Raw genomic sequence first — 22,817 nt, 5'->3', positions numbered from 1 at the left:
GGAATGCGTGAAAAGGCTGTAGATACATCTCGAACCAAACTTATCCCTCCAAATCCCAACTGACGATAATCTTTCTATGTAACTAAAGAAACTTATTCTTGAAACTGCAATTGTTTTCTCCCTTTTCCTGCATTCCTCTATTTCCACATTTTTTAGACTTCTACAAGTTCATAAAAAATAAGTTCTACTTTAGTCACGATTAAATAATACAAAGGCTAAACATTCTTATAAATTATACCTTTTTTATTCTAAATGCTTCTAACAGTGATGAAAGAGAATTCATGAATACCCAGCTAACTTGAGTTTTGGGGCATGGGGGAAAGCAGGTTAAAAATGGAACTTCAGAGTTCATAGAGCCACACTGAATAAATTTTTGTATAAATTTTCAAAGGCTGTTTTGGTGAGTTAAAAATCTCCAAATACAAAGTCTCCCCAAAAAATAATCCTAGAAAAAAACTATTGTAGGGGGAGAATCCAAATTTTGTGCCAGATAATTTTTATCTTTACTTATGAAATACAGCTTCTAAACAAAGTTTATATGCAACATCCTATGAGGGTGAAGTTATGGGGCTTTTATTTACCTTGTTGAGTTTTACTTTACATGATGCTAACTTCTCTAAAATGAATTTGGAGATTCTTTTTCTCCTAATGACTGGAGTTCAACGGACACAAAGATGTTGAAAAAGATTCACCTATTTCAAAATTTTCACATGTATATCTGTTAGAAGGAATGCTATCAGAAATAGCTAAAATTTTAAGTCAGAACATTTCACACTAAGCTAAATGATGTTCACATTAACTGCTTAGGAGAAATATATACATGTAGAAAGCTGCACTTACTGTAGTGAATGAACTTGGCCTTGAGTTTGAGGTTTACCGGTGTCCAAACATCTATAGAACCTCAGGGATTTCACAGCTTTGATTTCAGAGCAGCATTCTTTTAAAAACAAACATTATTTTCTCACCCAGGAAGTAAATGTGCTGTACTCAGCACTGTAAGTATGCCGTAACTCATTGACCAATAGTAGTAGAAGTTCGAAAGAGCTCAGCTGATTAGATTTTGAAGAAATGGGTCTATTTTGGAAAGCTGAAGACACATATGAAATAATTTTCAATTGCTACCTGCTTACCTTCAATTGGACTCATTTCTGCTTCTCATACTTCATAGAGGTGAACAGGAATATACCACTGAGACTTAATTAACCAAAAAGATATCACATTTTTCAAATAAGTCCAGTATGATGAAAAACTTTGGAACAGATATAAGCCAATGGATAAAGACAGAAACTCCAAGAATCAACCTTACAGCACAATTTGGAGTACAACCTAAAATACAGCTTCAGATACTCACCAGTGAAACGATTAGAAGTGGATGGATTGACACTGTCAACACTGTCAGCACTGTCACAGCTAAAAACTTCATCATCTAATTCCTGCACAGAGGAATAGGGTGAGGAGCTGTCAATTTCTTCACACTTCCCCCTTAAAATTCCACTCATAGCTGCAGCGCTGTCACATGTACCTGTAACAGGAACACGAAAAACAGAGCATTGAAACATTTGACCACCGATTGCATGGTCAAGGTTTCCAAATCGTTTTAGGGGGCTGTAATTTTTTGAACCACATCTACCACATAATCATATCCAAACAGAAATTATTCTTTCCATAACGTTTGAAAGCACTGAAAACAATTCTACCCTGATTCATTGTTATTTGCGTCCTCATATGACACCAGTATTTTATAAGGAAAAAGTCAAAACTAAGAATGTGGAATCAGACTGCTGAATAAGGAAATACGGTTCAGTGTTTTGAAACATCAAAACAGGAGTCAAATACATTTATTTGATTTGTTCTAGTAAATCGTGTACTGTCTTTGACAGAGCCAGAGTTCAGAATGAAATAGATCACTCACTTGCACGCTGTTATATCCAGAGCATACTGATTAGGGCATGTCTCTCTTGCTAGGGATTTCTTTTTTCTCAGGTACAATGGCGGCTACTTTCCTGGGGGCTTTTTGTCTATCAAAAATCAAATTGGTTGCTAAGAATGGCTATACCTGAAGAATTTAGATGCCTTATCATGTTTCCAGTCAATTCAGCAGAGCTACAGGGAATACTTGAGTCCTATGCCAAGGAGGTTGGCTCAATAAATTTTGTGCAGGGGTAAACCACAGTCCCTAAATCTTCTACTGGGTAAAATATTAATTTAAGTTCCTTCACTCTCTGTATCAACATGGTCAGTAGAAGCCAGTCAGAGGTAACCTAATGCATTTTTAAAAATTCATTAATGTCAATTTAGATGAATCACTAAACCTCTGAGAACAATAATTTCTTTATAGCTATAGAGTAACTGTTAGGGTGATCAGCAGTTGTAGACACAAATTCCTACAAATGCAGGTAACCTCAATGAGTAAAGAGGGCCAGATATAATAAAATCATGAAGTCATCTTAGTCTTCTCTTCTGTCTACTGATATTTATAACAAAGGTATCAATAAATACTTCCCTACTGTAAAGAAAATGATAGCATAGGAACAATTTAAAAAATGGTGGCACAATCAATGAGACAGTAGGTTGTAAGTAGCATGAACTATGGTGAACTAGAGATGCATACCTAAGCCAAAGAGAGAGGCTGCTACTCAGATCCAGTTCCTTTCAGCTCCATGCTTTCCCAATTAATCTACTTTAAAATCTGGCCAATGCCCCATTCACATTCAGAAGCAGCCTTTCCACTGCTGAGTTTCACATTCACCATCTCCCTTTCCCTTGTTAATTTGCTTTTTAAAATTAAAGAAACGACTTTTAGATGACATCACAATTTAAAGCCCAACTTGGACTGGCTCTACAAGATAGACAAAGAATGGTTCAGATCTGTGACTTGGAGGGGTTAACAGACTAGGAAATAAATTAACATATTCTCTTCTCCATTAGCCCAACACAACAACTGAAATGCCTTTGGTAGAGATATATCAGTTGGGGAAACAAACTTATTTTACAAAAGATACCTGCTCAATATTTTCTACCAAAGAGAGATGACATCTTAAGCCATGAAATTTCACTATGCCCTTCCTGTATGTAGTAAGGAACAAGTTTAACTAGAGTGACTTTCTTAAAAAGGTAGCAACCCTGAGACTGGTCACTGTCTTTGTGCCCATCACTGACCTCATAGTCTCCTTCAATTTAGTAGCCACGTTTCCTTGGGACATATTTGTTCCGGGTTCTTCGGCTGACTGGCTTCTTCTGTTGCTATATTTTCTGCTTCTTCCTATCCCCAGCTGGCATATGGCTTTGGCTCCTGACAGACTTGCCTCAACCCTGTTGTATCCTGAAAGCCCCAACTCTGAACACCAAATATAGTATGTAAGACTGCAAAGTCTATTACACATTCCATTGATTATTCTGCACCACCAAAAGAACTAATAGGTAAGCCAAGTTACAAGACCCCATTAGCTCAGAGTATGCATTTCTAGAAAAAGACATGTTGACTAGCTGACTGAATCATTCATTTAAGGGATATCTATGTATACCATAGTACAGTTCTCATAGAAATGAATGGAACACATTATTGGTATATTAGCAATCACTCTTTCTCTTGACTCGCAGACATGACATAGGGAAACAACAAAATCCCCACCCTTTTTTTTTTTTTTTGGTCAATTTTACCTGACTATAATAGACTGTGGAACATTTACCAGTCCCATATTACCTACTTATCTTTACCTTCTGACATATTAAACCCCAGTAAAACAGCTATATTAATTCTCAGCATGCATCCTTGGTTTCTTCGTAGCTGATTCAGCATTGTCACTCTCCAAGCATTAGGGCTTAGAATCGTTTACCAGAACACAATATAAATGGCAGAAAGTGGACCCGGAGCAAAAGAAAAATACTGCTGAACAATTTTAACTTTAATCAGATGTTGTGGGGATTCAATGAATAAGAGTATATATATGACAGCACTCAGAGATTGGTAAAATACCTATTACTATATTTTCTTATACAAACATTATTTAACATTTATATTACAAGTTAATATAAAACATAATTTACAATTAATCCATTGATTTAATAGATGTTGGCTTGTGTGTGTGTATGTCTCTGAAACAGAATGGTGGTATTTAAACAGCCCAGTGCAGGAAGCCATGAAATGAAGAATACACACAGATGAAATCCTCTGCTAAAGTAGGAGAGTTCAAGTGAGGTTTATGCAATAAAGAGTCTGCAGTACAAAATTTTGTCCATGACATTTATGTGACATGGACATTGTCACACTGAAGAGCATTAACAGAGAAGCACATGAAAGGAAGAGACTATCTGAGAATGTAATGAGTGTCTGTTATGGGGAAGGTACAAGAAAAGGGTAAGATGACTATCTGATGAGATTATTCACTTTTTTATTCAGTCAGCAAAACAATTTGGGAGCATATTTTATGTATCAGGCACTACACTAGGTGTTATTAATACAGAGAAAAAAGAAACCCCTTGACATTGACAATTATAATTATGATATTTAATTTTGAATCAAATATTATAGAGAGATCAAGGAAGTGATTGTAATGACCACACAAAGAAGCCATGGAAGGGAGCACAGTACTAGCCTAAGGTGGCACTGAGGCTGCTCTCGTTGGCTCTGCCCACAAGTTGTGCAAAGATCTCTGATCTCTGAATATAGAAGTTTGTAATGGAGACTCCAAGCTCAGAGTTACCCATTTGGCACTCAGCCCTAGGGGACTTCGGCACTAGCATGGGAGAGTTCACTTGGGGTTCTTTACTGATTCAGATATCACGGTGGCCAAATAATATAAAATTTTAAGTAAGAATGACTTTTATGAGTTACACAAAAGGAATTTTGAGAAAGCAAAGCTAAAGTTTTATTTTAATAACTTCTGAAAACCTTTCCCAGATTCCTTCTGCCTTAAGAGTCTGACAGCATCACAACCAGTATTATTACCTGGGTAAGGATTGATGACAAATATTGATTTCCCATGGCTAGCCTAAGTGGGATAGAAAAGGAAAATGAAAATCTCTGTAAATACATTCAGAGTCTTATTTAGGAAATTATTTGTGTCATTTATTAAATATATTGTGATACACCCACAACAGACAAAAACTAAGTGTATCAATACTAGAAAACAAAACTAAAATGCATTTTGACCCTGAGAGCAAACTCACGAAAAGTCAAGGACACTTTGACAGTAACTCAAAGTGATCAGGGCTCACAGAATACCAAGGGCAGGTCTAACATGGAGAGTTCTATGCAACTCTACAACTCCTGTGTTGTTATGTACTGGGGACCATCTGGTCATGCCATTGTTTTTCAGTTTCCAAAGTCCTCCTAAATTCTGCTTTTCTTTCATCCAATATTTAATGTATTATATCTAATATTTAATACAAACACATAGTGTTTGGCTGTTGTTATTTTGCATAAGCAAATGCTGTTTCCCACTAAAAACACCACTGTGGGACTCCCTCTCTGTGCCTTACTTTCTTCATAGGAAAAATGAGCAATCTAGGAAAGAATTATCTCTACAGGCCAGTCCCATGCTTCTAGGGTAATGGAAGACTAAAATATTCAAAGGGGATACATGAAAATCAAATGAGTATTTATCAAATAACTTTATCGTCAGTATTGTTTAAAGGTATGAAATTTACATAAAAGCTACTTTCACCTGATGGCTGGTCTTTTTTATTTAAAGTAATATTATTGTAAATGTGCATGTGAGTCAGGAGAAATACAGAACTGTGTTGTATGCACAACATTTTGTTGTATTGAAAGATAATGTTAAGTTCTTGACCTAACTAGAGTATTAAGACTCTTTGTAATTGAATCACATGCTTACTATCTACCTATTTAGCCAAACGAATGGCAAATATGATCGTGCGTCAAGTAGTTTCCTAGCTAAAATGTGATCCTTAGAATATTGACATTTATCAAGGTCATTATAATGCTTGAAAAGTTACATTTAGTCTATATTCTCAGAGTAAGCACATTCAACAATTTTCAGGGCAAACTATTTATTCTAACAACTAATATCTAAACAATTGACTGAAAAATCGAATGATCTGCCCAACTGCTTCAATGAGTTATGTGAAACATCTGAACGTGATCATCAGATTGATAATCAAATCCCTTCCTTGCTCCTTGATTTACAAAATGGTAAATAAGGAGTAATAATTTTGCTTTGAACCAACCTCCCTTTTATACTTATATAAGCCCTATATTGTACTATTAGTTATTTAATATATACATCAAAAATAACTTCTCATCAATAATATTTTTCATTTGTGGCCTACCATAGTACAAATGTTAACACAATTTTTCATTTGTTTAAATTACCTTAAGTACATAGCACAATTTGAACATCGTGAAACCTGACCCAAGTTTTCTTACCTTGGTATAATTTCCATTTCTTTTAAACTCACTCTTCCATTTCCACCAATGTGGGGTTATTTGCAAAACTAGCATATTTTTATTGTAGATATTAAGTTGTCTATCTATGTTATAGGGGAAGCTATTAATATTTCATTTGACTGAATACATTTTATGAGACTTAAGAAATCCATGTAAACTCACCTATGAATCTGGAAAGCTATTTTTAGCAAATAAAGAAGTATAAACCAGTAAAGAGACACTAACAAACAGTATTTTTAAATTATCTGTAGTTGAGGGTAGGTCTATGCAATGCATTATTTTCAGGAACTTAAAGTATACTCGATAATTTAGATTGTTCCTGAAATTATTTGCACAGGTTGCATAATTCATTTACTAATCTGATTTGTTGTTAGTATGCTCCTGAATGTCACCTGTGTTTATGCTGAAAGTGCTGTCACTGAAGTGCTTTGTTCATGTTAATTGATAAAAACGAAATACTTCCCATTATCCTAACTCTTTTTGAAAAATAATACACTGATGTACCAAATTAGTTTAACTTTAAATAATGTATTGCCTAGATACTAAATATATAAAAATATGGTTTAAGCATTTGGTACTTTGTTTGCTACATTGTTAACAGTAAATCTAACAGACTAAGGTTAATATTCTGAAAACAAAGAATTATATATCAAAAACATTTTATGATGATTTTCCCTCTCACCAAAGAGCTGAGAGAAAAAAAAAATTGTGATGAAAAGGTTTTAATTTAAGAAATTGCCTAGGGTAAAATATGATAATAGTTGTGAATTTTATTTCTTATTTAAAAAGTTGCATACAATTAATTTTTATTTCAAAAAAAGCAAAAGGATTCAAATAAAACAAAAAGCGTATGTTTATTTACATTAATTCCTATTAAATTTCAAATATATTACCTTAATAATGTAAAAGTTTTTGTGTTGATGTTTAATAATACTAAATCTTTTTAGCTTGTTGCAATGTGTAATTCTTTATATATTAGGTAGATTATAAAGGTAAGAAAATGATTGCATTAATGAAACATAGTCTAGATATTAAGTTTAAAAAATTCTTAAAATAACATATCTAAATATGAATGTAATCTTCCTCACTATTCATAGCCTGAAATAAATCTCAAGCTTTTCTTTTTATGATTAAAATCACTGCTACATTAAGAAACTTTTCTTAATTTACTGTCTTATCCACTCCAAACATAAAAAGTAAAGTATTGTGCAAAAGGAGACAAAGTTGTATATAGTGGCCTCCATTAAAAAGCCACATCCAAATCTTAATGTTTGCACTAAAGGAAAAACAAACGGTCTTGCTTTGCCATCTCTCACAAAGCAGCCTTACATGGTTTTCATTTGCCTTGTTTCAACCTTCACTTGGACAGGAACCTCTTAACTGTTTTCTTTCATGCTTTTTTCTCTCTCTCTCTTGCCTCCACTGCACCGCGCACACACACTCCCTCCCTTCCTCCTTCTTTCTCTCTGTCTCTCTCTCTCTGTCTCTCTGTCTCTGTCTCTCTCTCTGCAGTAAGAGCTACCATAGTTATCTAGTGGAGACTGGCTCATGCAGACGTCTGCCAGTGGATGATAGCAAATGCTGATTGAGAAAGGATTTATCTACTTCTCATCCAAAATATGTGAACCATTAAGGAAATTATAAAAAGCAGCAAGAATATACTCTGGCTTTATTCAGAATCTTTCCCTTAGCCATTATTAAAAGCATGATATTTTTAGCCAAAGAAAGCAAAATGCATCTGCAGCAGCTGGTTTCCAAGGAAACAGAATAATTTAAAACCATGTGGAACTCTGCTCTCTAATTTTCATCAATTCCCCTTCATTCCTGGAGGTAGCTTTACTCAGAATTTATAATTTCCAAAAAAATATAACTGCCTTGGCTTATTTTCTCTAACACATATCAAGAGGTAAATATTTGGTCTTACATATCACCTTCAATTTCAGTTTAGGGGATGGATTAATTTCTACCATCAGTTTGTTTTAAAAACCAAGATCAGAAGAATCCATCTATGAAAAACATGACAACACCTCAGTACCATTATTTTTGAAGTCCAGAAATAGTTCAAACTAAATCATGCAAGAGTATTTGCTTGGGTCAATATGACACTTATGTGTGTAAATATATTATTTGCTATATTTAGTACATTTAGGAAATTTAAGATAGTTCTCCATTTATTTAGATAATTTTTACCTAATATTCAGTTTTCCTCCTTTTTAAAATTTTGCAAGAACTGTAATGTTTTTGTCTGCTATTTAAAGACAAAATCCATCTCTCCAACAAAAACAAAAAGCAAAAACAAGACCTCCCCCCAAAAAACTTAGAAGTTATTCATATTCATTCCTATTCATTTGGGACTCATTCAAAAGAAGTACTTAAAAATATGAAAAAATTATTTGTATCATTGAGAGACTTTGTTATTATAATCAACAGGTATTAATTAATTGCCAATGTGCCCATGTCAGTAATCTTTCTTAAAAGAAGCGGAATTTTAATGAAGTTCCTCCACCCTTATTGATACATATATATGTAAATTAAAATAACTATAAAATGAAATGACTTGGAGCATAATTATTTTTCATGTCTTTACTGTGTGTCATTTAGTCTACATATTTGGAACTCTCTCCTATTTTCCCTAAGAGAAAATAAAAGATAAAATTAAGAGATATAAGCAACCGGTAAAGTGAAATCTTAACTTTTGAGCTTTAAAAAAATATTGCCCTAGAAATACCTCCAACAATATAAATGCTGTGATGGAATTCTTAACTAGATATATTTGATAATTAAAACTACCAATGAAACTTGCCTCTTAAGATGCTATTTTTACAGCAATGTTTAATCCTTTGCAAATAGGTTTCTGAGATTTTAAAATGAAAACAGTCCCATACATGTTGACAAATATACAGTTGTTTAATTATCATGTAAGCTTACAATTTACTAAACACAATGAAACAACCACTCAGTAGCATGAGATTTATCAAAGGAGTAAGTTAAATAAAAGGGCTTAAGTGCACATAAATCACTCAATCTAAATTAGTGCTAATAGGGTCTACAACCAGCAAAAATTATTTTCCTGAACCATTTACTGTATGTAAAAATTAGGAGACACCAGATAAAATTGTATGCTGTATATTAAAAGAATGCTCCATTTTCCTAGGACCTGTGGAATTTACTGAGCTCTCCTCGTCCTTCCTTTGATGCCCAATAATGTAAGCTTGAATAAAAAGCAAACAAACAAAAAGATACATGACACTTATTTTACCTATTAATTTTTCTTCAGTACACTTGCTTAGAAAGTTACCCAGGATAAGACATGCCTCTCGTGTTTTTATCAGCTAAGGGTTTTTCAGGGAGAAAGAACAACTCATTGCAAAGCTTCCTCAAATAAGAAAAGGAACACGAATTTCGAAAATGTTTTCAAAATGATTTTCATATCTTAATATCTTGTCTCAATGGGAATTGGAAAGCATTCTCTTTTGAAGAAAAAGAAAATTTTCTCTTCTCTTTTGCTCTTACCTGTAAATATGGTCTCTGTACTTCGGCTCCGTCAGATAAGACTGAAGAGTTCACTCCACCCTCGGCTCCTCCATCAGACAGCAGCCAACCAATAACAAGAGCCAGATCCTGGCATTCTCTGGCTCATGCTCCCTGCTCGGCTTCCCTCCCTTGTTCCCTCCCACCCCGACTCTTTTGGAGGACAAATCCCTGCAGCTGGGAGAGAGAAAGGGAGTAGAGGAAAAGAATATGGAGAGGAAGGGAATAAAGATGAAAGACATTTCAAAGAATAGCTCCAAATTATGGAAAATATCTGTAGGTGAACTCAGATGAAGTAAAATGTCTTGCTTTGGATTTAGGAAAACAGGGTCAAACAATGCCTCATCCACCTGAATTTAAAGCAAAAACATTCACGGTAAAACTTAGGTAAATTCCCTATGTATTCAGCTCCCATTACTTTTCTCAGTGAAAAAAAATTTATCTTCTCATTGTACATTTTAATATGTAGAGGAGGTTGAGACTAAACAACAAGATAATATGCATATGTAATTTGCAAAAAGATACAATTTAAATGAATTGAGATCTTTTACATTGATGTATCATACTACTTACATTTCAACCTCTGTTTGGCAATGTTTCCATTTAAAACTTGTCTCAGAGCCTAATCAGTCCGAAAAAGATTTCATCTTGAGTATTAGAATGTTCAAATATTTCGAAGTTACAGTGGTTTGCATTACTTAAGATTTCTAAATGTTAACATCAATTTGCCTACATAAATAAGAGATTGTTAAAGGTTAAAAAGGGATCGGCACTTCGTTACCATGTCTCAAAGTGACTAATGGAACTTCAATTTTATTCTAATAACCTTGGACAAAATCATTGCACTTCTGAACTAAAAGGCATAACAAGAATAAAAAGACAATTTAGGAAAACATCAAGTTAGAATTCTTATTAAGGCCACAAAGCAAATTCGTCTGTAGCTTAAACAGGGTTAGTTAGGTTGGGACTAACAAAATTTTCTAATTATATATGTATATATAGATATCATTTGAAATATATACTCCCACACGAATCATATTCTAATTTTTAAAATACATTACAAACCCTGGCTCTTTATGATAAAAGGTGCTGTTAATTGAGCTTCCACTAGTAGAGGTGGTCTAAAAAAGTTTTCTCGGGGAGATATAAGTTAAACAATGGATGTTATCTCCACCTTAGAGGTATGGACTGCCTACCTGAGATATTTATAGGCTTTGCTACTTCAATTTCTTAAATCAGTAGTATGTCCTCATGGAAAGGAGACCAAAGGAAGAAAAAAAAGAAGTGGCAAGAAAGTATTTTTTATTTCCAAGAGTAACTGGTATGAGGGCAAATATTGATAGTCTATAAATAACCACACAGAAAGGGTTTAGGGGTGTCAGTGTTGTTAGGACGGGAGTGGCTGGTAACTTGACCTGAAACTAGCTTTAGATAGAAGTTCACTGATTTTACTTAGCGTGTGCAGTTATTTGGAGCAGCTTTGGGAGGCTCTGCTAGAAGTAAGGGGGAAAATTAGTGCTATCCCTTAGTCTACTCAAGTCCTCTGCCTGGAAAATACTTTCAAAGCCTCTGTGGTCCTACAGCTAAGAATAGCCTGAGATATCCCTAGGGCAGCATTTCTTAAAGTGGGGGCTGGAGGTTATCTGCATGAGAATCATTGCAGGAAGGCTTGTTAAAAATGCAGATCCACGGCCTCACCCCAAGCTTAAGGAATTAGCATTTGAGGAGTTTGTGACTCAGCATCTTTATCTAGTTCTCCCGGCTGATTTTTGTGTCAGTGACTCAGTGGACAAGTGTTCCTTGGACACAAACTCTAACCAGATTTCTTCTGGTTAGATTACGGCATGACTACCTCAGATAGAGAAAGAAAAAGAGGTTGGAGGGGGTAACAAACTTAGTTTGGATGATTTCGACTATGTCAATTGAAATCATGGATAGGTCTGGGGTCTAGGTATAATTTAGAAGTCATCTAGGGCATGGTTAAAGCAATGAGAGTGAATGAGTGCTCTTAGGACAGTGCTTCTCAAAATTGTAGCCTAAGAAACTCCTTTATCAGAATTAAAAATGCAGACAAGAACTCCACCCCAGACTTAATGAATCAGAATCTTTGAGATAGGGCTTAGGAAGCTCTATCTTTAGTAAACTTCCCTGTTAACTTTCCTTATACACCAAAGTTTGAGAACCATCACTCTAGAAAGAAAAGTAGATCGAGAATAAAATTTTAGAGATGACTTACATTCATAAAGAAGAATCAGAGGATGTGAAATGAAGAAAAGATAGGAAGAAGAGTTATCAAGGAGAGGAACGAAAAAAGTATTGTAAAAAATTCAAAGTAATAGAGAATTTCAGGAAGATGCCCAATCATAAACTATGGCAAGGCCTAATGCTTTGCTATACAAAGTGCTATTCACTGAAATCAGGCACCTCCTTAGAGCTTGTTATGATGCAGAATCTCAGGCTGTGTGCCAGTTAACGGAATCATAATCTGCATTTTAACAAGATACCCAAGTGAGTTCAATGCACATTTGTTTTATTTTTATTTTTTCCATTGAAATATATTTGGCATATAACAAATTTAAGGTGTGCAATATGTCAATTTAAGGTATGCAATATGTTAATTTGATACATTTATACATTGTAATATGATTGCCGTTATAGTGATAATTAGCATCTCTATCCTGTTGCATAATTATCCTTTCTTTTTAGTGGCCAGAATAATTAAGTTCTAGTCTCTTAGCAAGTTTGATTATGATACAGTTTTGTTATATAGATTCAACGTACTGTGCATTAGACCTCTAGGGCTTATTTACTACTAGTAAATTTGTAAGCTTTAACGACATCTGTCCTGCCCCTAATCCTCATACCCTGGTAATCACCATTTTATTCTCTGTTTTTACAAGTTTGGCTTTTTAAAATTCCACCTATAAGTGATATCGTACTTGTCTTTCTCTGTTGGACTTAACTTTGAGAAGCGCTTCTGTCATCCATTGAATTTGACTTTTAGTTCTTAAAGAACTAAAAGTAAACAGTTTCAGCAGAGTGATAGATGGGGGGTGGAAGTGGTTTTAAGAATGAATGGAAGATAAAGAAATGGAGACAATTTCAGGGCCTTATGTATACCCAGAACAAGGATCTTCTGACACATTGATCCTCAGGCTGTCTCTTCAATTCAAAGAAGCTGAATATGAGTGGAGGCAAAAAATAGTCTTACTTGCTGCTGCAGGTTTCTACCTTGACTGTTTCCTGACAGAAGTGATGGGAATAAGAAAGGCCGATAGTGGTAGAAGATATGCTTTCTTAAGAAACAGTGACAGTTGGACCCTTGATTGCCATGAGAACTCAGCTGCATGGATCAGAAGCAAAGGCCACTTTAAAAATCTTTCATGGCAAGGAAATATTACAAAATTTCTAAAGGTTAAATGCCATTATTAAGTAATTTAAGAATTCTTAAAAATCTGGAAAATGGATGTAACGCGAAAAAGAATTGCCAATCTTTAAGGAGATCTGAATATTAGAGCAGCATGTTTTAGGAAGGGACGTCAATGTATTCAATAACTGGGTGAAATTTTCTCCAATTGAGTTGTAGAGGTAAGGTTTTAGGATACTACAGATGACCACTAAGGAAATAGATGAGGCTTGGCACAGACCAACTGATTAAATAAAAATTATTCATGCTTAACTGACTAAAGAGACTCTTTTAATAAAACCTACATTTTTGAAATTCAGAGATTTGCCAAAGAATGGAATTGGGATTATCTGGAGGAGTGGTAGTCTAGCTGCATCTAAAATTATGTAGTTTAGAAGCGAGAAGACACAAATTGTCAAAGAAAAAAGACCTTTAAACATATTAATGCAAGCTGAAGGATCAGTGGAACTATTTCATGTCTTTGGTCTCATAAACCTATCAAGGTATATAAAAAAAAGAGAAAATCATTTTTTCATTCCAATCTTCATTGAGAAAGTCATTAAAGAATTTCTAAATTGCCTGCTGAAATTGAGATTCAGAAGTACACAATCAAAGGGTTTTAAAGAGTGCTAGGACAACTCTGGAGCTAAGTGATCCACAGAAGTGAACATATCAACAATACTTGTTGGTAACCACTCAAACAGTTGTAAGAACTCAAGGATAAAATTTGGTGTAACTGACCAAAGTATTTTGTATGTCGCCATAAGTTGCCTGGGTGCCAGCAGACTAGTAGACCATCAGTGTGGCCCATATCCATGTGAAAAGACCATGACAATCATCGGATAGTAAGAGATGCTCAATGATATCTAATAAAATAACTTAGGAACCAAGGCAACTTATTAAGAATCTATTCATTAGTTGCTTGTAGAAAATTAACAAAGTACTTCTAATAGTATGATTTCACAAAAGATTTTTCTTGGTATTAAAATACTACGATAAACAAGACCAAGTCTCTGACTTTGCGGAGATTCCGTTCTAATGGAGGCAAATTATTTCTTACATATACATATATTGTCTATTCTATAGAACTGGAATACTGAATTGAGCAATGTGTAGAGATCCAAAATGACCAGCAGATGTATTCCCTGCCCTTGAGATACACCCCAGCAGAATGCCTAACAAGAGGTAGATCATGGACTATAGCAATAACTAGAATAACAATGGGAATGAAGTGACAATGTATTTTCGTGGGGAAAAAAAAAATGTGCCTTATGATTTCTTTGCTAAAGAGCTTTAGGCCTTTGAGTCATGCTTCTCTTGCTTAGGCCTGCTTCCACATCTGGAAGTGTACTTTCTCTTCTAATAAAGCTTTTCTTTCTGCTGTTAAAAAAAAAGAAGAAGAAGAAAAAAGAGTTTTAAGAGTATAAATACTTATGTGGGCAAGTGACCATTTAAAACTATCACAAAATATGACATTTAAGTTAGAAGAAGATTGTGGGAAATGGTGTGTCAAAAATAGAGAATTTGCTTAGTGATGAGATGCTGCGGATGAAAAGATAATTGATAACATGGTTTCCTCAGGAATTCATGCTGAAAACAGCTGCAAGTAGGGTTGTTAATTTTACAACAATTAAGCGATATTAGTAAAATGCTCTCGAGGAACAATAAAATATATTCAAGTGTCCTGATTCGACTCACATTTCCTGCGGAGTACCATAATAAATAAACAGTAATAAACTAAAGAAAACTTCAGAGGTCAGTATGAATAAACAATAAAGTAGTAGATGATTTCCATTAGGGATAAATATAAAATTATAATGTAAGAACAAGTAATTTAAACTTTAAAATATGACGATTTTGAACATCAGCTGTAACTCATGAAAAAACTGATATCACTTTGGTTCCTAAAGACATCATTTCATGTTACCAAAAATCCCCACAAAACTACCTGTCTTCTGGAAGCACAGCAAATGAGAATTTTTTTTAAAAAGTGTTTTTATTTTGTATGATTGCAAATTGTCTACAGTTGAAATGCCACAGTAATTACTGGTTATCACAGATCAAGAAAGACATAAAATAACTAGAAAATATCTGAAGAAAGGCAAGTCAAGTGATCATTGAAATTAAGGGATTTCAAATGAGTTTGACCATGAGATTTGGCTAACTTGAAACTGGTAAGACAAAAATGAAAAAAAGAAATAATGCAAGTCTTTAAAATACTGATGATTGTGGATAATATAAAGAAATTTCTTCACCAAATTGTAGACAGCTTTAGCACTTGAGAGGGAGATCATTTCAGAATCAATAAAAACAAGCAATTGTTTCCACTTCCTTTTCTCCCAAACATCTCACATTTTAATTTCCCAGCATAGATAGAAAATACAGTGATTTAGACTGGGCTGGTTTGAAAATAATCTAAGGTATATCTTTAAGATGTGAAAAAACTTGGAAGAATTGTACTTTATTTAATATTTAAATATGTAGAGCATAGCACAGTGACTGGCAAATAATAAGTATTCGATAAATGTGGAAGGATGTAAATCCAAAGCAAGAATGAGCGTGGAGTTGGGAGAAAAAAGAAAACAAAAGAAATGAGAGAAAGAGAGAGCGAGCAATTACGAATCAGCGCTATACAGATAAATTGATCTTGTCTTAAATTTGACTACCCTTTAGATGTATATGGAATAAAAATTTCACTCTATGAGCAATGCCAATTTTTGGAACAAGGGGGTGAGAGAGAGACCCTACAAATAAACAAGAAGTAATAACCTCGTGAACCAGCCCTGAAACCGCTATTCTCCTTTGGTATTCATCTATCTAATGATGCTCTGTCCAGAATATTCTGAAATGAAAGTAGACAAAAGCAAAATAGTGCCAAGCTTCTTAATAGGAAACAATTTGGCAGGTGATTGTGAGAGAGAGCCTAGCTAACACGGAAACATGCAAAGCATCTCTGAGATCCCTGCTGATTTTTTGGTTAGGTATCAGAGCCAAGAAGTTGAAAGGGTGCTTGCATTTATGACTGGTGAAGACTACAGAGAAAGCCTTTACTAAAGTGTGAGTTGGCTTTCCCCCAAACATTACATTACCCTTGAATGGAAAATTGATCGGATGACATATGGTGATAACATCTGCCACCCATGGATAAAGCCGGAGTGCCATGTGGGTGGTAATGGAAGCTGTAATGGTGAGGGTGGAGAATTTAATGACAGTATGTAACACTGAGGAAAGTAGCAGCAATCTGAAAGAAAGGAACAATTTGTGTAAATCTTTATGATGGGTACTACAGGACTATACATCCTGTTCTTCTGTAGTCATCTCAGAGGGAATGATAGAAATGAAAGATGCTTTGTCATTTTATTACCTCCAAGTTGATCTCAGCCATAACCCCCAGGGAGGCATTTCTTCCAGATATTATTGTGGGTAGGCATTCATTCCTTACCAGTAAATAGATATTTATTACCGATCTGAAATGAACATAGCAAGAAATCATAGCAATCCAGGGCTATTTATACTGAATATAAAAATGAGGGCGAACACATTACTTCTAAAATTTTCTAAAAAATATTATTTAAATGTGAAATTTCAGAAGTAAAAGAAAACAAGTAGCAAAAAAGTTAATAATGTTTTATAAGTGAAATATCTGAGTTCATTTGTTTTGTCCTATGCCTGCGGGAAAAAAATAAATGGTATCTACAGCTTGCAAACAAAAGAGTTTTATTTGCAAAACAGCAAAAAGAACAAGGAAAATCTTGCCATGGTTATACAATAATGTGAGTTTTGGCCAATCCCCTATGGAATTCAAATATTTGAAATGGCAGCAGGCATTCTGACAGATTTGGGCATAAAATTTTTTCAGGTGAGTATTTCCTGTCTCAAAATGGCCTTAGAAAACTGAGAATCCTAATACAATTTTTTAAAAATGTTCTTCATTCGTTCAAAGATAGTTCTATATTTCTTTAAATTTCAATGAACGACTTTTGGTTTTCTTCTCTCCTGAAGTAAAAGAAAGCATCTGCTGGTTTGCAGTGCAGCTCTCATACTCAGTAGACCCTGAACTAACTGCTGAAAGCACTTTATAGGGGATAACGGAATGCCTTAGCCAAATATTTATTCCAGTTTAAATTTTCCTATCCAGGTTAAACCAGTCCAGTTTAAACCACTGCATTCCCTTACCACTCACGCATATATAATTCTGAAGTTTTTTCATTCTCCCAGTTTTTCTCCCTATCTCTATTTGTGAGAACAGAACGACATCAAGATTTTAAGTTCTGATGCTGCCAAAGCAGATGCTGTGAGGTGCTTATTATTATTATTATTTTCTGATAAAGATTATTTGCAGTTGTGAACTTATTTAAAGCAAAGGGTTAAGAATAAACTTAGTTTTTCCAAGTCAGAAAGGTGGGAGAAAATAAGAAATATTAGTTTGAATAGTGGTAACCAGATATTTGAGAAAATTCAGGATCCAGTCCAGCTTATAGGTAGGTAACAAAACCTCAAAGACAATGCACAGGATGAGACTTTGAGGCCCACAAAGATGTGTGCTAGTTTTCCATTAAAACACATTTTTTCTATCTACAGTTACTCTCATTTCTATCTAAGATAATCACAGTGAGACTAATTTGTTTATAAAATTAATCTAGTCTCATTAAACTTAATCTGATTACTCACATAAATTCAGCGAGAATAGTGATGTCCATACAGGCTCTTTTTAAGTCTGTGTTGCTAGAATAAGAAATCTCAGATTGGACTTTTAAAAACCTCCTAAGGCTAGGAAGCCAAGCCAAGGACTTGCCATCAGATTTCACCTATAATACCTATGGCTTTGGGTGAATTTCTCTCTTCTCAAGGTCCCCCAAATATCCTGAGGTTCCTGAGCCTACCAGGAAGTGACCTTCTTTATTCACCTCTAAGGGCTCTAGAAACCCTGAAAGCAAGAGACCAGATGGTTTTTTTTGAAGGAGGCTTTTTTGACTTAACCTTAGTTTCTTAAAACTGATCATGTCTGATTCTATGAACATCATTCCCAAATATGACATTCTAGTCAAAACCTTGGTAACATAACCAACATTTCCAATGTCTCTTATTACAAGCAGAAGAGATTCTTACTGAACTTATGCAAATAACTGTATTGCCATGAAAATGAGAATATATAATAAGAATTTTCAATTTTGCTGATTGCATCTCCATGGTGTTATTTAACATGTTCCTCTGGTACTTAGATCTAGCAGTTAGATCACTTTTAAGTTTTACTTCCTAGATTGTAAGTGTACTATCAATATAAGGTTAGGCTGACTTTTTGTGAATGTGATACTAGGTATTCATAATCATAACTTTGTTTAAAACAGGACAACAAGCTCTAAATAGAGGTACTTTGCTAAGCTCCACATCACCAAAATGAGACTTAAACTTAATACAGTTTCAACTTTCCCAGAAATAGAATTTTAAATCAGTAAATCAGGAAATTGCCTAATCGGCACTAGTTAGGTAATCTGCCTGATAGACCCTGCCTTCCCCTAAAGGAAAGTGACTTTACCATAATGAATCTTTTTTTTTTTTTTTTTTTGCCTGGTATAACTTCCTTGTTCCTAATCCTTTCTACCTATAAAAGTCTTTCATTTTGTACAGCTCCTTGGAGCTCCTTTCCTTCTGCTAGAATGGATGCTGGTGGATTCATGAATCATTGAAGAAAGCCAATAAGATCTTTAAATTTTACTCAGTTGAATTTTGGTTTTTAATTACTTAGATTCATTGTTTTATTAGAAGCTGAAGATTAGCGACAGTCTAATCCTATCATTTCTTGTGCACTTAATAACTGAAATGAAGAAACTTTATTTCTTCAATATTTATTCTGAATTAACCATTCATATAGAAAAGACAGTTTAAATCTTATTTTTCCCTTTATCTCCATTTAAAAGATAATGAGAAATAACAGGTTAAAGATGATGCGCACAGGCAATTTTTCCAGAATTTAACAATTTTCTTTACTTAGAAGCTTCTGCCATTTTATATGACCACTAGAAGCCATGTTCAGAGTGTTTGTTTTGCCACAGCCTTGCTGACAGAGTATTTTGCCAAACTTTTGAATTTTTGTCTGTCAGATCAACGATGTATAAAATATAGGATATTTGAATGTGGAATTTACAATACATGATTAGATCTAGTATATCATGAAAACTTTCCTGAAAGAGGTGAGATATATGCTGGGACTTTAAGTAGAATTGGATGAACGATGCCTTTGGTTTCTGTGATGGAGTTTGGAAGATATGTTCAAAGGCAGAAATTGGAAGAAGCTAATTGTAATAAATGACAATAGCTACACTTAGCAAAATCTAAAGATCAAAATCCATTTCCTTTTAAATAAACTTGAGTTTTTTTTTTTTTTCTTAAAGGAGTATCCTTCTCCTTAGGGATAAGAAATGGAAGGGAGTGGATCTTGGGTTTAGGAGTAGAAGGGGTTTTATCTGAGGCTATAGAAATAAGGGATCAGAGGTGAAGGGAGCCAGGGTAGTATCTGAATGGCTGAAGGTGTGTTTGGAGCCTCTAGGAACTCAGCCCATGGCTGGTGTTGCAATTGAACTAGGTATAAATAAGCTAAGTCCTAGGTCATCATCAGTCTCCTGGACCTTCACCTGATACAGATCCCAGACTAATCTCTTGGTCCCCTTTGATTTTGACATACTAGTCTGGCCAAATTCTACAAAAAGAGACCTTTATTCTACCTCTAACATTAGGCCTTTCCTTAAGGTTACCCAAATAACTGTGGTCATGTTGCAAATGGGCTTTATAGGAGATACTTAGTTCTAGATCCTTTAACCATTCCCTTCGCTTCTACTAGAAGGGATCTGATACAAGAGATCTGCCTAGAGTTGTATTACAGACAACACTCCTCATTTTTCTTTATTAATGTTTCTATCTTTGCAGCCTTTTCCAACGCAAATGGGATCTTGGAAACAAAACAAAGCAAAACAAAACAAAATGGGATCTTGGATTGGAAACTCTGAGAGTTCCTCTGGAAAACCTGATTAAAAAATCTTTTTCCTTCAGCCTGCCAAGGCACACATTTCATGAGCTTTCTAGATAATTGGGCCTGAGAAATAACTTTTTGGCATAGAATAAATTGATCTCCAGCCAATACTGGGTCTCTAGGAAAGATTGCTTAAAAAGGAAATTCCAAGATAGTTATAATGTGAGAGTGGTCAGTGACCGAATAGACATGTTTCCCTTTTAAATGCCATTAGTTGCATAGAAAAATATGTATTTTTTCCACAGATGAAAACATCATTATGTCATGGTTTACTTCTATTTTAAGGCTTCAGGCTCAAATTATGGAGGGAGGAAGAAAACCCCACTCCATTTTCATGAGATGTTGCCCGGTGTATTCCATCCTCTACTTTAAATTCTGATGTGTGGAACAAACATTCATAGCCAGATAGCTCCCTAGTTACCATGCAGGTGCAGCTGCTTAACATAGCACTATTGCAACTAGTTTTGACACCAGCCATTTGTGCTTGAAGAAATGTCTAATTTTTTGCTTCCCTCAGATGGTTTCACACTCCTGCATAGCAAGCGGGAGGTTTTATTATAACACTCATTTTGGGTCAGACTATACCATTTTTGGGAACCCACCAACACAAATGTTAACGATATGCAGATCTGGCCTTTCCTAAGATGGCATTGCATCAGCCAAACTTCATTTCCAGGGGAGGTTGCTAAGACAATTCATAAATCTAGCCAAATTTCACTAATGTGCTGAGTAGACCCGATGTTATCATATGGGTGTTTATCAGCAGCCAAATCTCTGTACATACATATTGATCATCTCCTTTTTGTGTATTTTTCCTGATTACTAATTTCCATAAAAATAGAAATTTTGATGAATCTCGACAATGTGTATTTCACTTTAACAATATTCATCACAATATTTTTATGTAATTTCTCACATAAAAGTCTTTGACAATTTACCATTCTCAAGAAGTAATTTCATGATTCAACACAGACTCTGATTCCTCTGTTGTTATAAGTCATAAAATCTACCTCTATGAAAAGTAGATCTCTTTTTAAAAGTTGACAACCTAGACACTTCCATCTTGATGTCTCACAAGCTACATATCTGTCCTGTCTTATCACTGGCCTTGGCTTTGTTTATTTTCTGAAATTCTAACTCCATCATAACTTTGTAGTTATGTGATACTGTCTCATTTCCATGCATTTTTACATTTTATTTCCTCTGCTCTCTTCCTTTAAAAAAAGTGACAAGTTTCCACTTGATCATATTGCCTCAGACCAGACCCTGCCTGGTCTGAAGACTTTCTTGTTTCTTTCAGAGGCACATGGAGTTGGAGAGATGAGTCTCTTTTCCCTCTGCCTCCACCATCCTTTATACCACTCTCCTTTAAAGAAATGTTGTTATTGTGTGATAATGACTCACGTAATGTGGGCATGTATGATTTGGAAATATTGTTTGAACTTGGCCCATTGAAACAAAAGTTTTGATAAAACATATATTTTGCTCATGCCCATATTTCAGTACAGAAAAAAGGGACCTAATTATAACAATAAAGTGCCTACTTGTAAGAAAATTGTGGAAGTGGAATTACATACACATTTTCAATAGAAATATGGATAGGTGTCATCATACTTGTTATGGACTAAAAAGGTTAGTTCCCCCTGCTCCTTCCCAAATCATAAGTTGAAATCCTAGTTCCCAATGTGGTTTTCTAAGGATGTAGGGCCTTTGGGACCTGATTACAACAAAAGGGTGGAGCCCTAAAGAATGGATTAGTGCCTTATAAGAGACCCCAGAGAGCTCTCTCATTCCTTCCACCACGTGAAGGCACAGCAAGAAGACAGTCTTCTATGAACCAGGAAACAGGCTCTCACTAGACACCGAATTGGCCTGTGCTTTATCTTGAGCTTTCCAGCTTCCAGAACTGTGGGAAATATATTTCTTTTGTTTATAAGCTACCTAGTCTATAATCTCCTGTATTAGCAGCCCAAATGGACTAAGACAATATTGTTACCATAACATATACTATATGTATCTTGAGGTATTATTTTAAAAAGTACAGACAAAAAATATTGCTGATGCAAACTGGACATTCTAGATAGATGGGGTTAGCCAAAAAATTCTACAACCAACTAAATAGATAATGAAGATAAGGTAAAAGTAATTAAAATCTAAAAGTAATGATAACTTTAAATAAAAACCCTAGACAACTCAAGACATAACAAAAGGTTTTTCACACACAAAAAAAATGAAGACATTTCAAATATGTCTTTGTGTTTACGTGCAGTAGGTTGATAAAATTGCCAAGAGTTTTGAAGTAGATAGAACTTTTAGAAGCTTAAAATCACTAACTGGATTCTCAGAATTCTGAGGAAAAGGACAAACTTTCCTAACATTGCCTGTATGATCCAGCATAATCGGGCCTCTAATACTTTACATGCCAATCTCTTCCTTGCCAGATG

At 34.7% G+C, this 22,817-nt stretch overlaps 1 protein-coding gene across 3 annotated transcripts in view; it reads right to left on the bottom strand.

The window, feature by feature from the left end:
• The window catches only part of CSRNP3 (cysteine and serine rich nuclear protein 3), a 162,921-nt gene extending 152,944 nt beyond the window's left edge, over window positions 1-9,977 (bottom strand). The window contains exons 1-3 of one of the 3 annotated variants that reach the window (XM_039855332.1): window positions 9,923-9,948; window positions 4,949-4,991; window positions 1,352-1,522 (exon numbers count right to left, since the gene is read on the bottom strand). The gene's annotated coding sequence lies outside the window, so the exon portion shown is untranslated. Of the gene's footprint in view, window positions 1-1,351; window positions 1,523-4,948; window positions 4,992-9,922 lie in introns of all 3 variants that reach the window. The other 2 variants (XM_039855331.1, XM_039855333.1) reach the window with 2 other exon arrangements.
• Between the last annotated feature and the right edge of the window lie 12,840 nt (window positions 9,978-22,817).

Source organism: Pteropus medius, unplaced genomic scaffold (assembly GCF_902729225.1).
Source record: "Pteropus medius unplaced genomic scaffold, Ma_sr-lr_union100, whole genome shotgun sequence".
Taxonomy (NCBI): Eukaryota; Metazoa; Chordata; class Mammalia; order Chiroptera; family Pteropodidae; genus Pteropus; species Pteropus medius.
The sequence above is the reverse complement of the archived record's forward strand: the minus strand, read 5'-3'. Positions and strand labels throughout refer to the sequence as shown.